Below are 15,847 nucleotides of genomic sequence, written 5' to 3'. Positions count from 1 at the left end.
TGTACCCCCCAGTGGACTAGAGAGGAGTCTGTGGTGATGGTCACTTGCTTAACTGTGACTGCTAAGGGTCCACCCCACAACAGATTGCAGCTATTGCACACCTGCAGAAAGAGATGGGTGCTGGCTTGTATCAACTTTAGATCCTCTAACTGACCCTGCACTTGTGACCATCTTGATAGGCACTCTTTAAGCGGGTGCATATGCAGGCTGGCTTGGGACACTAAAGCAATGGATGAGGCCATCATTCCTAGAAAGTGCATTACTATGCACACAGAGTGGCTAAAACAAAGGTAGAATCTATTGTAATGTGTGCACCCTCTGGGGCTGGGTTCAGCTTTGCACACAACTGCGTTTAGGACTGACCCTAGGAAGTGCTGGACTTGAAGTGGTGCCAAATGAGATTTTATGGAGCTCCTGGAAAGGAGGAGGGAGAGTGTGGCCAGGGTACGGGCTAGACATTCCTGTCTACTTGTGCCCTAATCAGGCCAGTCATCTAAATTGGGGAAGGCATGAGTTTCTCACCTCTTGAGGTGAGCAGCTATCGCTGCTAAACACCTTGTGAAGACCCTTGGAGCTGTGGTGACTGCGAAGTGCAGCCACTTGGACTGGTAGTGTTGACCACTTACCATGAAGCAGAGGTGGCATCAATGATCTGGATGAATAGGGATGTGAAATTAGGCGTCCTTCAGGTCCAGTGTGGCTATGAAGTCACCTTGATGCAGCAGATGACTCCTTTGAGTATATGCACCTAAACCTCCTCTTGCAGTAACATGGGATGTTTGTAGCTAAGGTGGATGCGAGGTGGGATGTTTGGTGAGGTTGAAAAGAACTCATGGCAGTAGCCATGCTCTATAATGGACAGGACCCATTGGTCTGTGGTGATTTCCTTCTAGTAGGGAAGACATTCTTGAAGTCTCCCCTGACAGGAATAGTGTGAAGGGGGGATGCAGGGAATGTCAATTCTTAGAGGTAGAGGCTCACTTACTGGGAGGGCCTCTGCCTTGGTCTTTGGAGCTATTCTCCCTAAAGGAGCCCAGTGAAAAACTTCTGCCTCCCTCTTGCTGAAAACAATGGTGGACAGGGTTGCTTCTGGGGAAGTGCCCTTGGACCCACTTCTAGCCTGCTGCTTCTTAAGAGAACCCCTGCCGGAAGGGACCTGGAGGGCACCCATCATCTCAGTGTCCATCTTAATTTTCTCAAGCATGTCGTCAACCCGTCGTCTGACCAGGTATTCCCCACTGAATGACAAGTTGACAAGTTGCATCTTTGGCTTGGAGCCAAAGGCACGAAGCCAGGAGTGTCGCTGAAGAATGATTGAGGTGTTCATTGCCTTGGATGCTGTATCCACAGAATCCAAGTCACACCTGATTGTAGTATTGTAGAGGTCATTTCTTTCTTCAAAAGTTCCTCCCCCCTTTTACGTTATTTATCAGGGAAGTGCTGTAGGAGACCTTCCATTTCTCCCCAGTGAGCTCTATCACACCAGGAGAGGAGGGCTATAGAATTGGGGATGCGTCTATGCGTTGCTGCACTCACCTCAACTTTTTTCCTTGCACCATCACTTTGCTTCCTCTCTTTGTCACCCAAGGCCTGGGTTGCTGCCCTTTTTCTAGCAGAGGTGACAACCAGAGAGCCTGTTGGGACATGACCTCAGATGTAAAGTGGGTCTGAGGGTGCAGGCTTATACTTTTTCTCTATACAAGGTGTGACTACCTATCATGGCCGTGGCTGGGGGTAAGCATCAAGGGACATACAGGCACACTCTTTCCTTCTTCAACTATCACTGTGTGACTGGGAAGCATGTCGTCAGCAAACAACATTACCCAGCATCCGCTGGGGTATTCTCAGGAAGCAGCAACGGAGGTCAGCTGATGCGGGGAAATAGGATATAACCTGTCTAGTCTGCTGCTCGGTGCTAGTCGTTCCAGCTTCCTTGGAATCCTGTGACCTGCCTTTCTGTTAGTTTCTCTTCATGGCGGATCCCGCTCGCGATAGCGGGTTTTCGGCGAGGAGCTGGTGGTGGTGGAGGAGGTGGAGGTGAAGTTGAAGGCGGGGGTGATGGAAGAGAGAAGTGGGTGCTTTGTCCTTAGGCCTCTTTAAGGACACAGAAGTGTTCGGTGGAAGACATTCTTTAAAAGGAAGCCTACACTTCTGGGTGGATGACGTCCCACCTTGGTCTCTCGTCCAGGTCCTGCAAGAACCTCTTGAGGATTGGGCTTTCCCCGGTCTTGTGAGTGGATGGTTTTGGAGTTGACTGTGTTTTCAGAGTCGATGGCAGCGGCTTCGGCACCAATGATGGTTTTAGCCTTGATGGTGGAGCCAGCTTTGAAGTGTTGGCGCCGACAGACATCCTCGGACTTAAGGCTTGCTGAGGGTCAAGACTCCTGGAAGGATCTTTCCCCGGCCATTAGTTCGGTGTCGACCAGCATTCAAGGGCGGTGGTGCACCTGAAGGTGGAAGAGACTTAGTCACAGGGCCTGTTGCCCATCCTCCGTAGAGGCTGAGCTCGGCTACGATGTTAGGCCATTTCTGGGCTCAGTGAGACGCTTGGCTATGGAGAGTACTTATACGAGGGTTGGTTTTCTAAGGAGGACCGGAGCTGACCAAGGTGGATGAAACGTCCTTGGGCTCCTCGTCTTCTTCTGGAAGTTCTTCCTCCTCTGGTTCCAAGACGTCAGAGACAATGATCTCGGGACAGGGTTGGCATGCTGGGAGGTCGGGTGACTCACCTGATTCCTCTTCTTCGGAGGGGAGTGTGTCAGCCTCACAGAAGATGTCTGGCATTTCTGAGGAGGACTTAGACATTTTGCTGCGAGCCCACCATACGTCTTGTCGCTGGTACAGAGTTTTCTTGCGGAGCCCGAGGAGTCGCCGCACTGGATTTCGTCGTGTTCTGGTGATAGACAAAGATTGAAGACAGGGTGGATATCAGCCCTGGGGTATTTAGAATGGCACTGCCAGCATCTTCTGAAGGGTGTCCATTCCATGATTTCAAGTGCATATTTATTATTAGGTGCCGTAAAAAGTAAGCAGTGTTGAAGAGTCTTCTAAGAACTGGACGGATAGCAACAGTCTCTGAGGTCTGAACCTGATGGGTGAGAAAAGCAATCTGACAATGGAGTTATGCACATTAATGAGCAGAGTAGGAGCCACTGAGACCATGTGACTTCTTTGAAGAAATACAACTTGCAATCAATCTATCTAACAGGAAGTAAGCAAGTGAGATCTGCAGCAGTATGTGCTTGTTTCCTCCTCTTCATTACAAGTTTCTCTGATGATGTGTTTACTAGGTGCGCCCTCCACCCACAGTGCTTTTAATTTGCTTTTCATTCTTTATAGTTGTCTCTGCTACTGGAAGTCTGCCTAGTAGAAAGCATGATTGGAAGTAGTGTTGTTGCTAATGGGTTTCTTCACTAACACTTGGATAAAAGAAATGTAAAAAGTGCAATTACATGGCTCACTTTCACTTCAGTCATAGGCACCCACTGCATGCACTAGGATTACAGTGAATATACTGGAATTTTGTTAGAAAATGTTCTGTCCACAATGTTAATTTGGGAGTTCCCCAGGTTACCTTGCAGTTTTCTCCAAGCTTTCGGTGTGGACGATGGGAAGGATCCTGGACCCCTGTCCTGAAGGTGAAGGAGAACTGCCAGCTGTTTTTCACTGGTTAATCCTGAAACCAGAAATACATATTAGACCTACACCACACCATGGTGGACCCAACCTCAGGAAACAGCAGAGTAGATTCCTTTCTATAACATGATGGCATTCTTATAGGAGTTGGTATCAGGAAGCAAGCAGAGTTTTGAAGTTAGTGCATCGTTCAGAGTTTGTCAGACAATGAAGTCCTCCAGAAATGCGGTGGAGTGCCTTGTTTGCCAATCTGAAAGTCTGCTAACTCTATTTAGACTTAGGCACATATTCATGCTTCCACCAGTAGTGTCCCCACCGACTATGCAGCCAAATGCTTTATACTGATACCCTGAAAGAATTTGGGATGTCAGTGTAAGTACATCAGACCATCTGCCCTATTTGTAGCAGATGGTCAGATGTTTTTTTTTCGATTCTGGACCGCCAGGAAAAGCGTGGCGGTCCCAAAGTGAGAAAAAGAAACATTGTTCCCCAAGGCCACATGAAACATGGAGAGCTCAAGCTTTGGTCTCCCCCTAGTTAATAACCCAGTTTCGCATACAATTAAAATATAATAGCCAAAATTAACTCATAGACACAGCCTCATCTCTGCCATCGGAGCCTATGCAGGTGGAAATTGCACCCAGGGCGGTCTAATTTTCTTCATCTCTGCAAAAGTGTCTTTCATGGAGCCTGTATATCACTACACCTAGGGTGCTCTCCCTGTTCTCTGCGCAAAAGTCTCTGCCTTGGGATATATCTACTAAAAAGCGCACATGAATGATCAGCACAGAACATGCTCTCCCTAATGTTATCTTAATAAGTGCACATGCAAAATCTGTACTCGGGGTGTTCTTCGTTTTCTCATTTCTGTAACAGTATCTGCCATGGAGAATAACTAACTGGAAGCACACATATAGGATCTGCACCAACATAGTTCTCTTTTCCTCAACCTGGGAAATGTTTTAGCTACAAGAGCATTTCACCTTAATATAGACTCAAAAATATAATTTGACCATAATATTGTGGGCAAATTATTGTGACTACAAAAGAATTGTAGACCAAACTATTGAAAGTATACTGTTTTTTTTTAACTGTTTTTCTGTTATAAAATTGAAGAGTAACAATTGCTCAGTTCAATTTCGTTTTTTTAATGTGTGTTGTACTGTATATTATTATTGTATATATGTACTAATGTATTGTTTTATGTTTTTAGTTTATTATGTATATTATTGTAAATTTATAATTTGCAAAAGTGTAATTGTAATGTATATTTTTTTCTGGTAGTTGTTTTTTCGGGGGACTTTGTTACATTTCAAAGGCAAAATAAGACATGTTTTTAATCTTGACTATTTTTAGAATTGAAAAAAATATTTCTTATGTTTTAATTATTTTTTACTTTTGATTTAAAACAACTTAAGGAAATCTTTCATAAAATTTTTATGAATATTATTTTAATTTTCAATTTTCTAAGGGATATTTCAAATATATGCACTTTCCCAATGTTTGTTAAACTCGAGCTAGAATATAAGAGCTGAATCATCCCCTGTATGCGCTTTACCCAATGTTTATTAGACTGAGTTAAAACAGTAAATTTGCCCCCTTCGATGTTTTTACTTTAACCTATGTTTATGTGAATATAGTTAGAATAGTAAATCTGGCCACCACTCCAATGTATGCACCTTCGCCAAATTTTTTAGACTAAGGTTTGAATGGGAAATCTAACAGTCTCTCCTCAAACCCCCACATACGCACTTTCCTCAGTGTTTTTTAGACTGAAGATAAAATAGTAAATCTGAACCCCTCAATGTATGCGTTTCCCCAGAATTTGTTAAATTGGAGTTAGAATAGCAGCTCTGGACCCCCGCCCCCTTTTGTTTATGTACTTTTCCCAGTGTTTGTTGGACTGGTATTTGAAGAATAGAGGGGCCTATTACGATGTCGGGTGCCAGAACTGGGACCGGCCGACCCCGGTCGGCAGTCCCGACTTCCTGATTAGGAAGCAACGAACAGTGTTCGGTCGCATTGTGACATTTCCCTATGGGAGCATGTATTATGGCTGTAAACCGGCTGCAATACATGCTCCCATAGGGAAATGGGAGGTGGTGTTAATCCCTGCACCCTGTGGCAGGTACCGCAAGGTGCTTGCCACGGGGTGCAGATATTAACAGGGGGTACAAAGGTGCCCCCTTCTGCCCCCAACCGGAGGCCTCAGAGTCAAGAGGGCCCCGTAGGGGCCCCCATACTCGCTCTCTGACAGGCTTTCCGTGTCGGAAAGCCTGACATGGAAAGCCTGCCTGAGACCGAGTATCATAAGAAAGGCCGCCCTTTGAGATTATGGGCCGGCATCTGACTGGCCAACAGGCTCCTTGAGCCTGTCGGAAGACAGCCGGAATGACCGACTGGTTAAATTTTCAACCGCCAGCATTGTAATGTGGCAGTTGGAAATTAAACCGATATGCGGCCCGGAAAGGCTCCAACCGACGGTCAGAGCCTTTCCGGGTCGCATCATAATCGGCCCCCATGTTTTGCTTCGCACCCCCATCAATTAATTTTCCCCAACGTTTATTAGATTGGATTTAGATTACCACATTTAATTACTCGCCTACAAAATGTACATAACATTTTTTCCAATACTTGTATGATTGTATATACATAGGGGTGTTTGATTGGTTTATAGTTGCTTCGTGTTGTTTTATTTTTTTTTATTGTTTAGTTTTTATGTGTTTGTGTGCTTGGAAAATGTTGATTAGTTTTAGTAACTAATTTTTTTCATGTATTTAGAATGCTTTCCTAACTACACAGTATATTTTATAATGTATCTTTTTTTAAATTACTTATATATGGTCATATTGCATTTTATTATATATTGTAAATAATTAATATTGTATTTTTTTATTATTATGTACCTTTTTACATTTACTAAATGTTTTATGAATTCACAGTGTCATTTTTGTTTTATTCACTTATTTTAAAGTTATATTAAAGTTACATGTATTTGAATGCATTCAAATTCTATAAAAGTTATTCAATTATGCTTTCATGCTTTCATATTACAATTTTATTTAAATAGTTTAAAATGTAACTATTCATTTCATTTTGTTTAAAGTTACAATATTGTTAATACATATGCTTACCTATGTTATGTAGATATTTTGGTCCACAATTTTTTTTGTAGTCAATATTCTAGTGGTTTACATTACCAGTAGGTAAAGTCGTTATTTTTGCCCTCAATATATTTTCTGCGATAATTGTGTATCCTGACATTTTGTGCTCAATATTATCTTACACAACTGCCCTATGGGTCTATCAGGAGGCGCCAAACTGGATCTGCACCAGGTGTGTTTTCCCTTTTTTCAGTTCTGCAACTGTCTCTACCTTGGGACCAGTGAGGATGTGCAAAGGTGGGATCTCCACCTGGAACTTTCTTCCTTTCCTCATTGTTTCTGCTGTTGGGCCTATCAGGAGGTCACAGATGGGGACTGTACCCCTGTCATTCTCCCTTTCCTCATCTCTGTTAATGTCTTGCCGTTATGCCATGTTTATCAGGTATCAGTTAAAGAACAAGCATTTACAATGCAATAGGTCTCGCATTTGCGAGAGTTTGAGCTATTGGCATTGTAATTGACAACGCCATTTATTTATGTGTTTTGAAAACTTGCAAACGGTGTGTAAATACGCACTTTGTACTTATAGAAGCAAGGCTGGCAGTAAAAGAAGTGCAGTTACTGCCAGCCTTGCTTCTTGTAAGCAAGGACTATAAACACTGCTTGCATATTTTCAAAACACATAAATAAAAAGCATTGTCATTTACCATGCCAATAGCTCAAACTCTCGCAAACGAGGGATGCAGGACACACAAATGCGCTCACACTCTCATACACGCACAGACGCACACACACACAAGCACACATACAGAAACTACCAAAAACACAAGCACACTTACAATCACATGCTCCAGAACAAAAACACCCAAGGACATAAACACAAGTACATGCACACACACACACACACACTATCACACGCACAGACATGCACAAGCACACACAAATGTGCGCACACACTCATACGCGAACAGAAGCGCGCACACAAGTACGCATACAGAAATATCCACAAGCACACATACAATCCCATGCTCTAGTACAAAAACACTCAAGTACATGCACACACCATTACACGCACAGACATAAGCACACATACAGAAACATCTGCACGCACAAGCACACATAGAATCACATGCTCTAGTAAAAAAACACCCAAGTATATGCACACGCAGACATGCACAAGCACACACAAATGTGAACACAGTCTTTGATACACGCACAGGCGCGCACACACACACGTGATACCGCACACACCCCCTCATACACGCAGACGCACACACAAAAGCACTCATGACACATTTCTCCAGGACTGCCGCAGCATTGATGGCACACAATGGCAGGTTTGGACAGACTAATGAAAGACATCTGCTGCCGGTTCCGAAAGTGAAAAGAGTTCTCGGATTATTTACCAGATAGAAGGGGGCGCGGAGTCAAGAGCAGCGACGGGAGAGAGGGAAGCTGATAGACGCAAGGCAATAATGCACTCCTGCCTGCTCTTATCAGAGGACATTTCCTAGAACATCCCCGCTGCAGTGGAGGCTGGGTGGTCGCTGTTGTTTAGCACCATCAGGGAATTGCAAAGAAAAGTTGACAATTACGGGCTGAACAGTGCACAGATGCACTCTGGGAATAAGGGCACAAACCAAAACAGATGTTCACTGGATCTCAGGAATCGGGCTTCAGCAGGCGGCTACCGGGTTGCAAGCTATAAGGCAGACCCAAGGAGCTAGATGGGGTGGGAGGGATGCAGGACACACAAATGTGCTCACACTCTCATAAACGCACGGACGCACACACACACAAGCACACATACAGAAACTACCAAAATCACAAGCACACTTACAATCACATGCTCCAGAACAAAAACACCCAAGGACATAAACACAAGTACACACACACACACACCATCACACGCACAGACATGCACAAGCACACACAAATGTGCGCACACACTCTCATACGCGAACAGAAGGGCGCATAAAAGTACGCATACAGAAACATCCACACGCACAAGCACACATACAATCCCATGCTCTAGTACAAAAACACTCAAGTACATGCACACACCATTACACGCAGACATAAGCACACATCCAGAAACATCTGCACGCACAAGCACACATAGAATCACATGCTCTAGTACAAAAACACCCAAGTACATGCACACACCATCACACGCACAGACATGCACAAGCACACACAAATGTGAACACAGTCTTTGATACACGCACAGGCGCACACACACACGTGGGTCCGCACACACCCCCTCATACACGCACAGACGCACACACAAAAGCACTCATGACACATTTCTCCAGGACTGCCGCAGCATTGATGGCACACAATGGCAGGTTTGGACAGACTAATGAAAGACATCTGCTGCCAGTTCTGAAAGTGAAAAGAGTTCACGGATTATTTACCAGATAGAAGGGGGTGCGGGGTCACGAGCAGCGACGGGAGAGAGGGAAGATGATAGACGCAAGGCAATAATGCACTCCTGCCTGCTCTTATCAGAGGACATTTCCTAGAACAGCCCGCTGCAGTGGAGGCTGGGGGGGGGGTCGCTGTTGTTTAGCACCATCAGGGGTTCACTCTAAGCGCATCCCGGAGAGGTTCTCTAGCACCCGCTACGCAGGCTGCTTCAAGATGCTTCACGCTTCTTCTCTCATTTTGCTTTGATCTTTTATAAATCCTCGTCCACATCCCTGTAATTGTCCCTTCCTTGCATTCCAAACTCTGGCCATCAAATGATATTTTTCATTCAGCCGTGATGGAATTTTTTTGCGCATGGTTTTTGAACGTAACATAATCCCTTCTAGCTGCGGAGATAATCTTTTACAACTCCAGGAGCAGCGCTGGTTCGCGTCTTCTGCCTTGTGCTGCCCTCCAGTAGCTGTTTGTAAACATCGCTTTCGGGATCGCTATTGTAACAAGCGCACGCCATGACGTATTCGCTGGGCTTTTTCTGCCGTTCTACTTGGACGGCCTCGCCTGGGAAAAGGTTTGTCTTTATGGGGCCATGTGTTTGGCCCCATAAAGATAAGAAACCTTTTGCGACTAACGCAAAGCAGGCCAGGCCGTCCAAATGGGACGGCTCAGAAAGCCAAGCAAATACGTCACCGACACCTCTTTTCCAATGGCTGGCCACCGTTTAGCATAAACGGTGACGCCAGCCAATGGAAAAGAGGGGCGGGGCTTAATGCCCCTTACAGAAAATACCTACATCTCTTTAAATCTCGCCAGGGAGACTGAGCATGCGCGCAGCCTACGCCAGGCGAGACCTAAAAAGTAGAATCTCTACCCAGAGTGTTTTCCCTCTTTACATCTCCTCTAAAGAGCCTGTCTACCTTGGCACCTGTCTACTACTAAGCACACAGGTAGGATCCGCACCCGGGGCATTCTTCCTGGCCTCATCTCTGCAAAACAATCTCAGCCATTTGGTGTGTCTACTAGGACATGTACATATGGATATCTGTGCACAGGATGTTCTCCCTTTTTTGCCTCTGCACAGATCTTGCCAAGGGAGCCTGCCAAACAGAGCAGAGGGGTAAGCTGCACTTAACGTGTCTCCCTTTTGTCTTCTCTTCAAAAACCTTTGCTCTGGGGCTTGTCTGCAGGTAGAGCACAGGTTGCTTCTAAGCTCAGCATTCCTTTCTTCATCCCTGCAAAATGATCTGCCTGACAGAGGATCCTCAAGGGTTTGTAGTTAGGAATTTGCACTTGTGTTTGCCATAGGCTGTATCTGCACTAATCTGTTTTACTTTTCATCATCTCCTCTATAAAGGTTTCTGCCCAGACAGCCTATCTTCCAAATAGCAGTAAATGCAGTACTATCTGCTCCCTTTCCACATCAGCTTTATAAAGGTCTCTGCCTCAGAGGTTTGTGTACCAGGAAGTAGCCGGGTGGGACCAACAACTACAGCATTATTAATATTGTTTTTGCTTTTGCTCCTCTACAGTTGTCTCTGATACTGCAAGTCTGTTCCAGAAAGCGTCCTTGAAAGTAGCTTGTTAGTAATGCACATTCTTCACCTACACATATATCTGGAAGAGTTTTAAGGCGCCACTGCAGACCTCATTTGTGTTTCAGGCATGGACACTCACTGCAAGCACTACGTTTACATTTACTCTCCTGGGATTTTGTTGTTAGATTGTATGCCTACAATTTTCCTTTGGGAATTTCCACAAGTTACCTTGCAGTTTGCACCAAGCTTCCTGGGTGGACGTTAGGAAGGATGCTGGACCCCTCAGCTGGGACAGAATTGTCAGTAGTCGGGCACTGGTTAATCCTGAAAGCAGAAATAGAAATTAGATCTCCACAGTCATGACCCCAGCTCAGGAGCCAGCACAGTATGTGCCCTTCATTAACACAACCAGGTGATGGCAGCACTAGAGGAGCTACTAGCAGAATGCAGACAGGATTGTGAAGAAAACAGGCAATATCATGAGGTGAGCAGGATGCCGAAATGAGTTAATAATGGTAGGAGGGGTGGAGTTTAAAGTCGCTTCTCAATAACCATTAAATATACACTGCCAGCAAGAGTGGAGACTATTACGCACCACTCAAATATTTACACTGACAGCAAGAGAGGAGACTATTACTCACGACTCAAACATATACACTGACAGCATGAGAGGAGACTATTACTCACCACTCAAACATGTACACCGACAGCAAGAGAGGAGACTATTACTCACCACTCAAACATGTACACCGACAGCAAGAGAGGAGACTATTACGAACCACTCAAACATATACACTGACAGCAAGAGAGGAGACTATTATGGACCACTCAAACATGTACATTGAGAGCATGAGAGGAGACTATTACGCACCACTCAAACATATACACTGACAACAAGAGAGGAGACTATTACCCACCACTCAAACATATACACTGACAGCAAGAGAGGAGACTATTACTCACCACTCAAACATACACTGCCAGAAGAGAGTAGACTATTACTCACCACTCAAACATGTACACTGACAGCAAGAGAGGAGACTATTACTCACGACTCAAACATATACACTGCCAGAAGAGAGGAGACTATTACTCACCACTCAAACATGTACACTGACAACAAGAGAGGAGACTATTACTCACCACTCAAACATACACTGCCAGAAGAGAGTATATTACTCACCACTCAAACATGTACACTGACAGCAAGAGAGGAGACTATTACTCACGACTCAAACATATACACTGCCAGAAGAGAGGAGACTATTACTCACCACTCAAACATGTACACTGACAGCATGAGAGGAGACTATTACGAACCACTCAAACATATACACTGCCAGCAAGAGAGGAGACTATTACTCACCACTCAAACATATACACTGCCAGAAGAGAGGAGACTATTACTCACCACTCAAACATGTACACTGCCAGCATGAGAGGAGACTATTACGAACCACTCAAACATATACACTGCCAGCAAGAGAGGAGACTATTACTCACCACTCAAACATATACACTGCCAGAAGAGAGGAGACTATTACTCACCACTCAAACATGTACACCGCCAGCAAGAGAGGAGACTATTACTCACCACTCAAACATATACACTGCCAGCAAGAGAGGAGACTATTACTCACCACTCAAACATATACAATGACAGCAAGGGAGGAGACTATTTCTCACCACTCAAAATATACACTAACAGTCGAGAGGAGAGAGTTACTCACCACTCAAGAGGAGACAATTACACACCAGTCAAACAAATACGCTGACAGCAAGAGAGGAGACTATTACGCACCACTCAAACATATACACTGCCAGAAGAGAGGAGACTATTACGCACCACTCAAACATATACACTGACAGAAGAGAGGAGAGAATTACTCACCACTCAAACATATGCACTGACAGAAGAGAGGAGAGAATTACTCACCACTCAAACATATACACCGACAGCCAAAGAAGAACCTTTTTATACTGTAGAAAAAGTGTGACAGTGAAAGTGTGGTCTCTTACTCATTCCTAAAACATAACCAAATCCACAGATGACTAAGAGAAGGAATGTTACCAAGGAAATTGCTATATCCTTCTTAGATCAACTATTCCACACAACAGGTGGCTTTGCCTCCAAATCACCACACAGGGCGCTTTTGAGAACAGTCAACATTGTCTTCTCTCAACATTCTAGCACTGAGAACCCCACACAGTTTAGATAACTCCCAGCTTCAGTGATTTTAATTGTTCCCTATCCATGAATTTACTCTCTGTAGGTCTAGCGGGGGTGAATTTTACTCATAGGAACTCTCAATTACTTGTTCCAGTGTACTAAAAAGCAACATGCCCATGTAACAGTTTTATGATCAGATGTGTGCTGTGAAGAGGAGCCAGAAAAAAAAGGAACAAGCATCTGCAATGCAATAGGTCTCGCATTTACGCGAGTTTGAGCTATTGGCATTGTAAATGACAAGGGCTTCTATTTATGTGTTGGTTATTAAAACATAAATAAAAGGCATTGTCATTTACAATACTAATAGCTTAAACTCTCAGAAATGCAAGACCTATTGCATTCCAAATGCTTGTTTCAGGTTCCCTTCATTCTTTATTTTGTATTTTATTGATGAGTTGAACAAATTAAAAAAATACTGGTTACAATTATTGTACCAGTTCATCTGCCGATGACTGATTGAAAGTGATGTGCATCGACAGTCATTTATAGGGACGCAGACTGTTTTTTATCATGATACTTTGACCGGGCAAAAGGGAAACAAAGTCAGAACAAATGGTGGACCCGTGCTGCTGGCAGAGCGCTTTCCAGTTAGGCAAGGAGGCTGTGCGAGTGAGGGAATGTATTCTAACATAGGTGCTTGAAGGAGGTCCAGTCGGGGAAACTCTTCGGGATGGGGAGCGTGCAGCTGAGGAGGGGGGCGGGTTCCGCTGAGCTAATGATTGCAATCAGAGTTAAGAGGCAGGAGGGAGGAAATCAAACGACATCAGAACTCGGAATGTGCCATGTAACTGACCTCACAAGCTTTTTTAAATCTGAATTTCATAATTTAGATGGCTACCTTAGCGTTTTTCTACTTTTGGCTATGAGAGCACCATGCTAACCACGACAGCACAAAATCGCACTCACCTTACAGGATTACAGCTGGATAAAATATGCTGTGCCATGCAGAAGAAAATAAAGGCGTGCGACCGCCTATTTTATAGATAAAGTGTGAACAAATCGCAGATCTCGCTAAGGTGACCCATGTAGGCATAAACAAATCATGTGTACTAAATAAAAGTGAAAGCGCGCATGGCGCAATGATTGTTGCAGGAAAGCACAGTGCAGGAAAGCACGTCGTGCCTGCATACCAGAAACTCATTAAAGAAAATAGTAGTTACAGACCAAATAAGACATACCGTGTAGCAACCTAAGTAAAAGGGCCAGTCCTCATGGGAGGTTACAAATGAAGACAGGGTGGTACTGAGGAGGGACCAACAAGCCTATTAACTAATCAGAAGCCAGTATTTACGAACGACGATAACACAAGCCAATGAAAATTGTGTGCGGAGTGGGCGGAGCTTCAACTCCATACTCTAATACAGCATGGCTCGCAGAGCAGCGTATGCGCTTCCCAAGCTCGACCTAAAAATGTTGAAAGGGTACCACACAGACTCTTTAATTGTGTGGTTCTTTAAACCATCTTCCCACCATTTTAAAATCCACATTCACATTGGTGATGCCACCTTAATAATAACATGAATTCTGTCATGGCCAATGTTCTCAGTTCACACCAAGATCACAATTAAAATCTTGTATAGGTAAATTAACTTTATTGATATCCCTAAATCACAAGATTAATTACCATGCCCCCAGATCTAAATGCTTCAGCGCAATACATTGCCCCTCATAGATCAAGCACTGTTAAGATGGTTCTAGGTATGAACTCCCTATAAAACAAGTACTAAGCAAAAGTAAGCCCATTAGACAAGTTGTATCTGCATAGCTTCCAGATTGGCCTCCACCAACGTTAAAGACATATACACTGACAGCAAGAGACGTGAGCAGATACTTATACACTAACAACGAGAGGGACCTCCCAAAGACCACAGTCTCTTACTAACCATTGAAACATATACACGGATTCTGGGGGTGGGTGGGTGGTAAGGGTGCAGTTAGCTGGACTCAGTAAAGGTCTATCTCGCTCGTGAAGCTCCGGTGCATCTTCCATACTGATGTCCGGCATCAGAGGGCAAGAAAGGAAATAGGGTAAAAGGTCTGGGCTTCTGATTCTGTGGTGGGATTTTGGAATGTTCCCAGTCAAGGAACTCAAAGGAGGTGTTAATGCCACCCCTTCCATTGCCACGTCCGACTATCAGAGGAAATAAATACTTGGAATTAGTGCCCAAGGGACACAGTCACAAAAAACTCCTTCTTGGAGTAAACGTTGACTTCAGATCTATGGTATTATTGTAACTTTAATCTGCTCAGGGCACATAGAAAGGAGAAGATGATTCTCTTACTGGTTAGACCATACTAGTCTATGGGAGGCACGATTTAAGGATTGAAAAACCCACTCTGGAAAAGAGATAATCAACCTATGATAAAAGGAGGCACAGGGCGATATAGAACAGAGGGAGAGAAACCTCGAAGAATGCAGAGACAGAGGCCCTGTAAAGAATACGGGGACAGAGGGAGAGAGCAACAACAGAGAACACGTGAGAAGTGCACTGTGAAGGATAGATACAGAGGCAGGGTTATGAGAGACAGAGAGCCTGTGAAGAATGCAGGAACATGGTAAGAGGGCGTTGCAGGTCGATCTCCTTTCTGATGGAGTCAGGAGCGCTGGCGTCGGCAGGCATCGGGTGCTTCGGTGCAAAGTGCAGCGGTGCGGCGTGCAGTGCCCTCAGGTCGCAGTGAGAGCAGCGGCTCGGTGGCGGCATCAGATGGCGTCGGTGAGACCAGGGTCACGGTGTGAGATGAAGGTGGTGCTCGTCACGGTGCTGGCAGGTCACGGTGCAGCAGCGGCGTTGGCATTGCTGAAGCGCTGTAGTCGGCTGAAGAACTGGAGTCGATGGCACCGGCGTCGGTAGGCCAAGGCTGCAGTGCAGGATGAGGGTGGTGCGTCGTGTAACTTTACGAGCGGTGCCCTCGAA

General features: G+C 44.7%; 1 protein-coding gene across 8 annotated transcripts in view; it reads right to left on the bottom strand.

Moving 5' to 3' along the window:
* LOC146833388 (single-pass membrane and coiled-coil domain-containing protein 3-like) overlaps window positions 1–15,847 on the bottom strand; it is a 389,302-nt gene that overhangs the window by 327,876 nt on the left and 45,579 nt on the right. For all 8 annotated transcript variants that reach the window (XR_014960579.1, XR_014960581.1, XR_014960582.1 and 5 more), the window contains exons 2-3: window positions 10,931–11,026; window positions 3,575–3,676 (exon numbers count right to left, since the gene is read on the bottom strand). The gene's annotated coding sequence lies outside the window, so the exon portion shown is untranslated. The remainder of the gene's footprint in view (window positions 1–3,574; window positions 3,677–10,930; window positions 11,027–15,847) is intronic.

The sequence above is a fragment of the Triturus cristatus genome, chromosome 4_2 (genome assembly GCF_964204655.1).
Source record: "Triturus cristatus chromosome 4_2, aTriCri1.1, whole genome shotgun sequence".
Taxonomy (NCBI): domain Eukaryota; kingdom Metazoa; phylum Chordata; class Amphibia; order Caudata; family Salamandridae; genus Triturus; species Triturus cristatus.
The sequence above is the reverse complement of the archived record's forward strand: the minus strand, read 5'-3'. Positions and strand labels throughout refer to the sequence as shown.